Source organism: Salvelinus namaycush, unplaced genomic scaffold (genome assembly GCF_016432855.1).
Source record: "Salvelinus namaycush isolate Seneca unplaced genomic scaffold, SaNama_1.0 Scaffold879, whole genome shotgun sequence".
NCBI lineage: Eukaryota > Metazoa > Chordata > Actinopteri > Salmoniformes > Salmonidae > Salvelinus > Salvelinus namaycush.
In genome coordinates this window covers 19,650-31,603 of record NW_024061618.1, presented here as the reverse complement: position 1 = coordinate 31,603, position 11,954 = coordinate 19,650, and the positions used below count along the sequence as shown (strand labels likewise).

General features: G+C 38.6%; 5 non-coding genes across 5 annotated transcripts; 4 read left to right on the top strand and 1 right to left on the bottom strand.

Moving 5' to 3' along the window:
- Nucleotides 1-1,095: 1,095 nt before the first annotated feature.
- Nucleotides 1,096-1,259, top strand: LOC120043196. The gene has a single exon (XR_005476350.1). It is a non-coding gene; the product is annotated as a U1 spliceosomal RNA (small nuclear RNA).
- A 666-nt stretch (nucleotides 1,260-1,925) lies between these two features.
- Nucleotides 1,926-2,044, top strand: LOC120043194. Its single transcript, XR_005476348.1, has one exon. It is a non-coding gene; the product is annotated as a 5S ribosomal RNA (ribosomal RNA).
- Nucleotides 2,045-2,767: 723 nt separating this feature from the next.
- Nucleotides 2,768-2,932, top strand: LOC120043197. Its single transcript, XR_005476351.1, has one exon. It is a non-coding gene; the product is annotated as a U1 spliceosomal RNA (small nuclear RNA).
- Nucleotides 2,933-9,954: 7,022 nt separating this feature from the next.
- Nucleotides 9,955-10,119, top strand: LOC120043201. Its single transcript, XR_005476354.1, has one exon. It is a non-coding gene; the product is annotated as a U1 spliceosomal RNA (small nuclear RNA).
- Nucleotides 10,120-11,292: 1,173 nt separating this feature from the next.
- LOC120043200 lies at nucleotides 11,293-11,452 on the bottom strand. The gene has a single exon (XR_005476353.1). It is a non-coding gene; the product is annotated as a U1 spliceosomal RNA (small nuclear RNA).
- Between the last annotated feature and the right edge of the window lie 502 nt (nucleotides 11,453-11,954).

Below are 11,954 nucleotides of genomic sequence, written 5' to 3'. Positions count from 1 at the left end.
TAGAGAGAGATATAGAGATAATATATAGATACGGTGGAGGAAATTTTGAAAAATTGTTTGTGTGGGGGAGTACTTTTATTGAAATTCTGTCAAATGGGAAACTTGTATTTCATTATTAAGTGGATTTAGTGGATGATTGTGTTTTCTAATAGGTTTTATTTATTTATTTTTTATTTTTTGATTTTGTAAAAGGATGAATTGTTCATCCTTTTTTATTATTGATTGAATGTTGTAAATATTATGTGTTTTTTTCATAATAAAAGATAAAAAAAAAAATACACCCGATCTCGTCTGATCTCGGAAGCTAAGCAGGGTCGGGCCTGGTTAGTACTTGGATGGGAGACTGCCTGGGAATACCAGGTGCTGTAAGCATTTTGTCCACTAGGGTGTGCTCTTGCATTATTTAATCAGCAACACTGCCTTGTAGTAAGCGTTTGATGCTGAATTGACTAAATTCAGCTTATATGGGCTAGTCTCCCCTGCCCTTTTAATACGATCAAAGTTCCTTGTGTTGTCAGGGAGCAACTGCCTTTTATTTATAAGACAAATAAGAATATTGTTACTGAATGCAGCTTGTGTGTGCTTTGTGCTCCCTCGCCCTGTTCAAATGATCAGAGGAATTAATGCTGGTGAGGAGAGGAACTGGACTGATGTCTGATGGCCCTGTGTTTTCCATGGTGGAATTACAACCCTTCTTTTACGGAGTAAATCAAAAGCACAAGAGAATGTGAGATGTTATCGATAATAAATCAATTGGTTTCATGCATTTGTCTGTGTGTGTGTGTGTGTGTGTGTCTGAATGTGATTGTATTTCGTCATATCGCATACATTTGTGATATCAGACAGGTTAATTAAGATATTAAAAAGTCATTGGTGATTTTTTCTACAGTGTTGCATGATGGGAATCTAGTGGTTCACTGATATAATCTAGTAAACAAAATAAACAACTTTTTCACCACTCTGTCTGCAAGTGCATTCCTAAACGGCATTTCACGCAGGTCGAAGTGATGTGATATTATCAGAACACAAAGTGGTTACCGTTAGACGAAAATGTTGGCACTGGAGAGACTTGCCCTCCACCGATATGTATAAGTCATACTTACCTGGCAAGGGAGCTACCGTGATCAAGAAGGCGGTTCACCCAGGGCGAGGCTCAGCCATTGCACTCTGGCTGTGCTGACCCCTGCGAATTTCCCAAATGTGGAAATCTCGATTGCATAATTTATGGTAGTGGGGGACTGCGTTCGCGCTCTCCCCTGATGTCTTGTTTGATGATAAACCTTGAGGTTGACTTTAGTCATCTGACTGTGCTTATGGAGATCTTTGAAGTCAGTTTTCAAAGAGATTTTGTGGACCAATCGAAAGGTGGACTAATCAAAAGGTGGAAACATTTGTTTGTAGCCAAACATTGTTGGCATTTTGTGGAAACATCATGTTGCGAAATGCAGCATGGTATTTATGCCACGCTGGTACTTCAATCAAGAGATAGTTGAAAAGCCGCTCTAACCCCACCCCCAGTCATGATGTGTCATACGCTTACAATATGAAATTGTCCATACATGCGCTCCTCCTTAGCCCAGAACAATGCAATAGTTTTTCAACATTCAGAGCTTTTGTGTATTTATTCTGGCTAGTAGGCTAGCTGCATGGGGAATTGTTGCTAATGATGTATTTGTCAGAAGTCATTGTATTTGTCCGTTTTTTCCCACAAGCCTGAAATATGTGCCCTCGCTTTGAAATGTTAGCAAGGTTTGTTTGTATTTCATCCAACTATCTGTGCTAAAAAGTGATGGCTACAGTATATGTAATTTCTTCCCCTTTTTGAGTGACCCAAAGTTCAAGCTGCTGATCTAATTGGTGAAAATGCAATGTCTGTTTATCAGACTCACTTTGACTCTATATGGTGTACCAAGAGTTGTTCCTTCGCTTACGGCCTTACCTACCTGAATACACCCGATCTCGTCTGATCTCGGAAGCTAAGCAGGGTCGGGCCTGGTTAGTACTTGGATGGGAGACTGCCTGGGAATACCAGGTGCTGTAAGCATTTTGTCCACTAGGGTGTGCTCTTGCATTATTTAATCAGCAACACTGCCTTGTAGTAAGCGTTTGATGCTGAATTGACTAAATTCAGCTTATATGGGCTAGTCTCCCCTGCCCTTTTAATACGATCAAAGTTCCTTGTGTTGTCAGGGAGCAACTGCCTTTTATTTATAAGACAAATAAGAATATTGTTACTGAATGCAGCTTGTGTGTGCTTTGTGCTCCCTCGCCCTGTTCAAATGATCAGAGGAATTAATGCTGGTGAGGAGAGGAACTGGACTGATGTCTGATGGCCCTGTGTTTTCCATGGTGGAATTACAACCCTTCTTTTACGGAGTAAATCAAAAGCACAAGAGAATGTGAGATGTTATCGATAATAAATCAATTGGTTTCATGCATTTGTCTGTGTGTGTGTGTGTGTGTGTGTCTGAATGTGATTGTATTTCGTCATATCGCATACATTTGTGATATCAGACAGGTTAATTAAGATATTAAAAAGTCATTGGTGATTTTTTCTACAGTGTTGCATGATGGGAATCTAGTGGTTCACTGATATAATCTAGTAAACAAAATAAACAACTTTTTCACCACTCTGTCTGCAAGTGCATTCCTAAACGGCATTTAACGCAGGTCGATGTGATGTGATATTATCGGAACACAAAGTGGTTACCATTAGCCGAAAATGTTGGCACTGGAGACACTTGCCCTCCACCGATGACTATAACTCATACTTACCTGGCAAGGGAGATACCGTGATCAAGAAAGGCGGTTCACCCAGGGCGAGGCTTAGCCATTGCACGCCAGCTATGCTGACCCCTGTGAATTTCCCAAATGTGGAAATCTCGATTGCATAATTTATGGTAGTGGGGGACTGCGTCCGCGCTCTCCCCTGATGTCTTGTTTAATGACAAACCGTTGCTTGGCGGCAAGCTTGAGGATGACTTGAGCCAATTGCCCGTGCTTATGGAGATCTTTGAAGTCAGTTGTGAAAGACACTTTGTGGACCAATTGAAAGGTAGAAACATTTGTTTGTAGCCAAACATTGTTGACATTTTGTGGAAACATCATGTTGCGAAATGCAGCATGGTATTTATGCCACGCTGGTACTTCAATCAAGAGATAGTTGAAAAGCCGCTCTAACCCCACCCCCAGTCATGATGTGTCATACGCTTACAATATGAAATTGTCCATACATGCGCTCCTCCTTAGCCCAGAACAATGCAATAGTTTTTCAACATTCAGAGCTTTTGTGTATTTATTCTGGCTAGTAGGCTAGCTGCATGGGGAATTGTTGCTAATGATGTATTTGTCAGAAGTCATTGTATTTGTCCGTTTTTTCCCACAAGCCTGAAATATGTGCCCTCGCTTTGAAATGTTAGCAAGGTTTGTTTGTATTTCATCCAACTATCTGTGCTAAAAAGTGATGGCTACAGTATATGTAATTTCTTCCCCTTTTTGAGTGACCCAAAGTTCAAGCTGCTTATCTAATTGGTGAAAATGCAATGTCTGTTTATCAGACTCACTTTGACTCTATATGGTGTACCAAGAGTTGTTCCTTCGCTTACGGCCATACCAGCCTGAATGCGCATTTCCTGATTGGAGAAGTGACGACAGGTGCGAGTGTCTGAGCTGTGAGTGAGTGTTTGCTGGAGAGTGTTTGCTCGAGAGCTATTTTTGTTAATTAATTGGTTTTTGCAATATAATTTATTATTTTCTTCAGTTGAATAGTTTTAAGTTTGGTTAGTCTTCCCCCTTGCAGTTTTTCTGCTTGGGGGAGAGTTTTTTGGATTCATTTTTTTACTATGACGGACAACATGGAAAAGACAAACGGAATGGACAAAGACAACGAAAAGGCGCAACGGAAGAAAAATGAAGATAAAGAAGAAATGAAATATGGCAAGGAATACACGGTGGCAATTGAGTTGGAAGGAGAAGACAAGGTGACGACAATGGAACTACTAAGAGCAATTAAGGAGGTGTGTGGAGAGGTGGTGGGATGCCGAATGAAAGGGGAGAAGAAGTACGAAATTACGATGAGAAATGAAAAAGGAAAAGAACGTCTAATGGATGGATTAAGAATAAAGGATACAAAGATTCTGGCGAGAGATATTAATGTGAAGGAAGTGGTGGTGTCGTTCATGAATCTCCCAGTATATGTAGAAGACGGTGTGATACTGGGCAAGCTGAGTAGCTGGGGAGTGGCGGCTGTCTCGGAGATAAGGAGGAGAGTTTGGCCAGGAACAGAGGTGGTTGACGGGACACGTTTCTGCAAGGTCAAGTTCACAGAAAAAGTGACATCATTACCTTATTCTACAAGAATTGAGACGTTGGAGGGAGCAGAATATTTCAGAGTCATCCATGACAAACAGGTCAGAGTGTGTCGTATGTGTATTCAACCCGGGCACATAGTTAAAGACTGCCCGGAATTTAAGTGTTTTAAGTGTGGCAATCAAGGACACTATGCGAGGGAATGTGATGGAGAGAAGGAAAGGAATTTTTGTGGTGGATGCAGAAAGAGAGTGGCGGAGTGCAACTGTGGAGAGGTTAGGGCTGGAGAGGGGAGTCAAACACTATTCGAGGAAGCAGTTGTATTGTCGAAAGAAGGAGAAGAAGATGGAGGAGAGGACGTGGTGGAGGGTGGAGAGACGGAAGAAGGAAGAAGGAAGAAGGACCAGAAGATAAATGAAATTGGGAGCAGTATGGACTCAGAAGTAAGAAGAGGGAGTTTTCAGGAGGAGGGGGGGAGTGGAATGGGGGGAAGCACGGGGGACTCACAGGTTTTGGGGGAAGGCACAGCACTAACAAGTAGCTCGGGGGGTGAAGAAATGGAGGGGGTTATGGAGTTGATGACAATACCAGAGACGGTGATGAGCACGGGGAGCACAACGACTATACAAGAAACGGAGATGAATACGGGGAGCACAACGGATGTGGATGTCAAGAGGGTGAGTTGGCTGGAAAACATGGACTTGGAAGAGATATCGGATACGGAGGATGGAGAAAAGATTGAAAGAACGAGGGAAGGATACAGGAAGAGGAAAGCGGCGGGAAGAGGGGGAGAGAAAGGGTGGAAGAGGAAAGAAACTGGATAACAGGTAGAGGAAAATGAAATTATATTTTATCATTTTATTATTTATTAGAATGGTAAATATAATGTCAATAAATGCAAATGGATTGAGGACAATGGGAAAATTTAATAGAATAATAAAAATGAAGAAGTCAGATATTTTATGTATTCAAGAGACGCACTGGGATAATGTATGTGTTTTAGAAGTTAAAAAAATATGGAGGGATTTTATTTATGTAAACAACGGCAGAGGGAATTCAAGTGGGGTTGCTATTTTATTGAGGAGGGATGTGGTGGATAATGTGAAACAGATATATAATGATAATAATGGGAGGATTTTAATTGTAGATTTTGAATATATGAGTATGGTTTTTAGAATTATAAATATTTATGCGCCTAATACTGAAATAGAGCGCAAAGATTTATTTTTAGAAATAGGGAAATGGTGTGAGGGAAACTGTATTGTAGTTGGGGATTTTAATGTTAAAATGGATAGACTGGATATGACAAGAGGAGCTATTTTTAGAAGTGATGTATCTAGGGGGGTTTTAAAGAAGATGATGTTAGAAAAAGGAATAATTGATATATGGAGAGAGGAAAATCCAGAAAAAAGAGAATTTTCTAGAAGGCAGGTGGTTTTAGGGGATTTGAAACAAACGAGGATAGATCTGGTTTTAGTAAAAGAAGGTTTAAGGAATTTTATGAAAGATATTAAGTATGTTTTTACAACTTTTAGTGATCATGCAGGTTTAACATTTTCAGTGGGATTAGATAAGGAAAGAACAGGGGGTGGAATATGGTGTATGAATGCAGGGTATTTGGGAGATGAGGAATATGGGAAACAACTTAAATCTTTGATAGCATGTGAAATGGAGGATAAGCAGAAAGAGAATGATAAGTGTTCATGGTGGGATAAGGTTAAGGAAAAAATAAAAGTTTTTAGTATAGGATATGCAAGGAAAAAGAGAGGTAGGATGAAAAGAGAAGAAAATGAGTTGAGGGCTAAATTGGATAAAGAAATGAGGAAGTGTGACAGTGAACCTAATTATAATATAGGAAAGTTTTTGGAATTAAAAGCACAATTGACTAAATATGAAATAGATAAGTGTAAGGGTGCAATTATAAGAAGTAAGGCAAAGTATGTTTTGGAGGGGGAGAAATGTACTTCATTTTTTCTTGGATTAGAGAAGAATAAACAGAGGAGAACATATATTAGAGAGATCGAAAATATAAAGGGTGAAGTTGTCAATGATTATGTAGAGGTTTTAGAAACAGTGCAGAATTTTTATAAGGATTTATTTAAGAAAGGGGAGGTGGATGAGGGGTGTGTAAAGGAGATATTGGATAGTGTGGATGTGCAAATTAATGTAGAGGATAAACAAATGTGTGATGGGAAGATAACATTGACTGAAGTTAAAGATGCGATTAAGGGTTTACAAGTAAATAAGAGTCCTGGAGTAGATGGAATAATTGCAGAGTTTTATAAAATATATGCCAGTTTTTTAGCACCTATTTTATTGGAAGTTTATCAATATATGGAGGATAATGATAGTATTTCTGAATCTATGGTGACAGGACTGATAACGATTTTATATAAAAATAAGGGGAGTAAATTAAAATTGGAGAATTATAGGCCAATTAGTTTATTAAATTCGGATTATAAGATTTTAGCAAAGATACTGGCAAATAGAATGAAGCAAGTTTTAAATGATATTATAGCACCTACACAGAATTATAGTGTGCCTGGTAGAGATATTGCGGATACAATTAATACAATTAGAGATGTGATAAATAAAATGAATCATGATAAGATGGGGGGAATTGTTTTAAGCATAGATTTAAATAAAGCTTTTGATAGGGTGGAACATGATTTTATGTTTAGGGTAATGGATAAATATGGTTTTGGTAATAGAATAATAGGATGGATAAAATTATTATATAAGAAGGCAAAAAGTAGGGTGAAATGTAATGGGGTTTTAACCGATTCTTTTATTCTTGAGAGATCTGTGAGACAGGGGTGTCCTTTATCAGCTTTATTATTCGTTTTATCGGTAGAACCTTTAGCAGCATTTCTTAAAAGAGATAATCTTATAAATTGTGTAGAGACTCCGCAAGGAGGTTTTAGTTTGATACATCAATACGCAGATGATACCACTATAACAGTTAGAGATGAGGGTAGTGTAAAAAGGGTGATGGAGTGTTTTAAAGTATATGGACAAGCATCGGGTGCAAAGGTTAACATGGAGAAGTCAGTAGTAATGTATATTGGGAAGATTAATGAGGGGAATTTTCCTTTTAAAGTGGTTAAAGATTATTTTAAGGTATTAGGAGTGTTTTTAGGGGTGAAAGAAATGGAAGCTAGGGATTTGACATGGAGTGGTGTAATAAATAAAGTTAGAAAGGTGGTAAATATGTGGAGGGGGAGGTCTTTGAAATTAAAAGGGAAAGTAATTGTCATAAATTCATTGTTGATGTCAATATTTATTTATGTAATGAATGTTTTGGATATGCCAGAATGGGTTTTATCTGAAATGAATAAAATTGTAGTTGATTTTTTATGGGAAGGGAAGGGGGTGAGAATAGCTTTTAAAACTTTGATTGCAGGTTATGAGGAGGGGGGTTTGAAGTTGGTAGATTTAAGTGTAAGGAAAACAGCAATTAGAGTAAAAATGGTACGGAAATATTTATTTGGTGAATTGGATTATGGGTGGAAAAGGTTTTTTAAAGAGTATTTGCAGGAGGTTGGGAGGATGGGGGACAATGGTTTATTGATGAGTATGAAGAAGGAAATGTTAGGTAATATACCTTTGTTTTACAGAGAAGTGTTTGAGGCTTGGGGGCGGTTTTTACCAAATATTTATTATGAATGTACCAGTTTAGAAAATATTTTAAATCAGCCGATATTTTTAAATCCAAAGATAAAGTGCAATAATATGATGTTGTTTTGTAAATATTTTATGAGGGCTGGGATGAGGCAGATAGGTGACATAGCATATGAGGTAATTCCTGGGTTTCTTCCATTTCAGGCTATATATGACAATGTGGTTGAAGTAGATGAAGAAATAAGTAAAACTACTGTGGAGAATATGTACAAGAAAATATTAGGATGTATTCCCGGGGAGTGGGTGATTTTAATAAACAAAGAGGTGGTCAAAAGATCTAGGGCTTTACCAGTTTTATATTATGAAAGTAATGGGGAGAAACATGATTTATCAGGGCTAAAAGTTAAAATGGTTTATAGAAAATGTATTTTAAAAGAGATAAAAAGTCCTGCTGCGGAGAAAGTGTGGTCTAGGGTGTTTCCAAACATGGATGTAAAATCAATATGGAAGAATGTAAATGTAAAATATAATTTTATAGAATGTGAAGACAATGATTTTAAATTGAAACATAATAGGATTTTTACAAATGTGGTTTTGCATCAAATAAATAGGGATATTAAAAGAGAATGCGATATTTGTGGTACGGGGGTGGAAAATTTGATGCACTTTTTTATTGAATGTAGTAGGTTGAAAGACTTTCACGAGTTTTTAAAAGGGCTTTTAGTAAAACATTGGGGAGAAGAGATTTTTACTGGGGTGGAGTGGAGGAGGTTGTTTCTTTTTGGTGTAAATGGGAAAAGTAAAGTTTTAAATTTTAATTTGGTGAATTTTATACTAAGTCATGCTAGATATGCGATAAGATTAAGAAGGAATTTAGGTCATTATGAAGGGAAAATTGTGAGTGTGGAAGGTTTTTTTAGGAGCATATTAGAGAGAGATATAGAGATAATATATAGATACGGTGGAGGAAATTTTGAAAAATTGTTTGTGTGGGGGAGTACTTTTATTGAAATTCTGTCAAATGGGAAACTTGTATTTCATTATTAAGTGGATTTAGTGGATGATTGTGTTTTTTAATAGGTTTTATTTTATTTATTTTTGATTTTTTGATTTTGTAAAAGGATGAATTGTTCATCCTTTTTTATTATTGATTGAATGTTGTAAATATTATGTGTTTTTTCATAATAAAAGATAAAAAAAAAAAAAAAATATACCCCGATCTCGTCTGATCTCGGAAGCTAAGCAGGGTCGGGCCTGGTTAGTACTTGGATGGGAGACTGCCTGGGAATACCAGGTGCTGTAAGCATTTTGTCCACTAGGGTGTGCTCTGGCATTATTTCATCAGCAACACTGCCTTGTAGTAAGCATTTGATGCTGAATTGACTAAATGCTGCTTCTATGGGCTAGTCTCCCCTGCCCTTTTAATACAATCAAAGTTCCTTGTGTTGTCAGGGAGCAACTGCCTTTTATTGCATAAGACAAATAAGAATATTGTTACTGAATGCAGCTTGTGTGTGCTTTGTGCTCCCTCGCCCTGTTCAAATGATCAAAGGAAATAATGCTGGTGAGGAGTGGAACTGGACTGGTGTCTGATGGCCCTGTGTTTTCCATGGTGGAATTACAACCCTTCTTTTACGGCGTAAATCAAAAGTACAAGAGAATGTGAGATGTTATCGATAATAAATCAATTGCTTTCATGCATTTGTCTGTGTGTGTGTGTGTGTGTGTGTCTGAATGTGATTTTATTTCGTCATATCGCATACATTTGGGATATCAGACAGGTTAAGATATTAAAACGTCATTGGTGATTTTTCTACAGTGTTGCATGATGGAAATCTAGTGGTTCACTGATATAATCTAGTAAACAAAATGAACTACTTTTTCACCACTCTGTCTGCAAGTGCATTCCTAAACGGCATTTAACGCAGGTCGATGTGATGTGATATTATCGGAACACAAAGTGGTTACCATTAGCCGAAAATGTTGGCACTGGAGACACTTGCCCTCCACCGATGACTATAACTCATACTTACCTGGCAAGGGAGATACCGTGATCAAGAAAGGCAGTTCACCCAGGGCGAGGCTTAGCCATTGCACGCCAGCTATGCTGACCCCTGTGAATTTCCCAAATGTGGAAATCTCGATTGCATAATTTATGGTAGTGGGGGACTGCGTCCGCGCTCTCCCCTGATGTCTTGTTTAATGACAAACCGTTGCTTGGCGGCAAGCTTGAGGATGACTTGAGCCAATTGCCCGTGCTTATGGAGATCTTTGAAGTCAGTTGTGAAAGACACTTTGTGGACCAATTGAAAGGTAGAAACATTTGTTTGTAGCCAAACATTGTTGACATTTTGTGGAAACATCATGTTGCGAAATGCAGCATGGTATTTATGCCACGCTGGTACTTCAATCAAGAGATAGTTGAGAAGCCGCTCTAACCCCCATGGTCATGATGTGTCATACGCCCATGCGCTTACAATATGAAATTGTCCATACATGCGCTCCTCCTTGACACAGAACAATGCAATAGGTTTTCAACATTCAGAGATTTTGTGTATTTATTCTGGCTAGTAGGATAGCTGCATGGGAAACTGTTGCTAATGATGTATTTGTCAGAAGTCATTGTATTTGTCCGTTTTTCCCACAAGGCTGAATATGTGCCCTCGCTTTGAAATGTTAGCAAGGTTGGTTTGTATTTCATCCAACTATCTGTGCTAAAAAGTGATGGTACAGTATATGTAATTTCTCTCCAATTAGATAAGCAGCCTGAACTTTGGGTCACTCAGTAAGTGGAAGAAATTACATATACTGTAGCCATTCACTTTTTAGCACAGATAGTTGGATGAAATACAAACCAACCTTGCTAACATTTCAAAGCTGAGGGCACATATTTCAGCCTTGTGGGAAAAAAACGGACAAATACAATGACTTCTGACAAATACATCATCAGCAACAGTTTCCCATGCAGCTATCCTACTAGCCAGAATAAATACACAAAATCTCTGGATGTTGAAAACCTATTGCATTGTTCTGTGTCAAGGAGGAGCGCATGTATGGACAATTTCATATTGTAAGCGGGCGTATGACACATCATGACCATGGGGGGTTAGAGTCGGCTTCTCAACTATCTCTTGATTGAAGTACCAGCGTGGCATAAATACAATGCTGCATTTCGCAACATGATGTTTCGCACAAAATGTCCAACAATGTTTTGGCTACGAATCAAATGTTTCCACCTTTCGAATTGGTCCACAAAGTGCTCTTTCACAACTGACTTCAAAGATCTCCATAAGCACAGTCGGCATTGACTCAAGTCATCCTTAAGCCTGCCACCAAGCAACGGTTTGTCATTAACAAGACATCAGGGGAGAGCGCGGAACGCATCCCACTACCATAAATTATGCAATCGAGATTTCCACATTTGGGAAATTCGCAGGGGTCAGCACAGCAGAGTGCAATGGCTAAGCCTCGCCCTGGGTGAACCGCCTTCTTGATCACGGTATCTCCCTTGCCAGGTAAGTATGAGTTATAGTCATCGGTGGAGGGCAAGTCTCTCCAGTGCCAACATTTTCGGCTAACTGGTAACCACTTTGTGTTCTGATAATATCACATCACATCGACCTGCGTTAAATGCCGTTTAGGAATGCACTTGCAGACAGAGTGGTGAAAAAGTAGTTTATTTTGTTTACTAGATTATATCAGTGAACCACTAGATTTCCCATCATGCAACACTGTAGAAAAAATCACCAATGACTTTTTAATATCTTAACCTGTCTGATATCACAAATGTATGCGATATGACGAAATAAAATCACATTCAGACACACACACACACACACACAGACAAATGCATGAAAGCAATTGATTTATTATCGATAACATCTCACATTCTCTTGTACTTTTGATTTACGCCGTAAAAGAAGGGTTGTAATTCCACCATGGAAAACACAGGGCCATCAGACACCAGTCCAGTTCCACTCCTCACCAGCATTATTTCCTCTGATCATTTGAACAGGGCGAGGGAG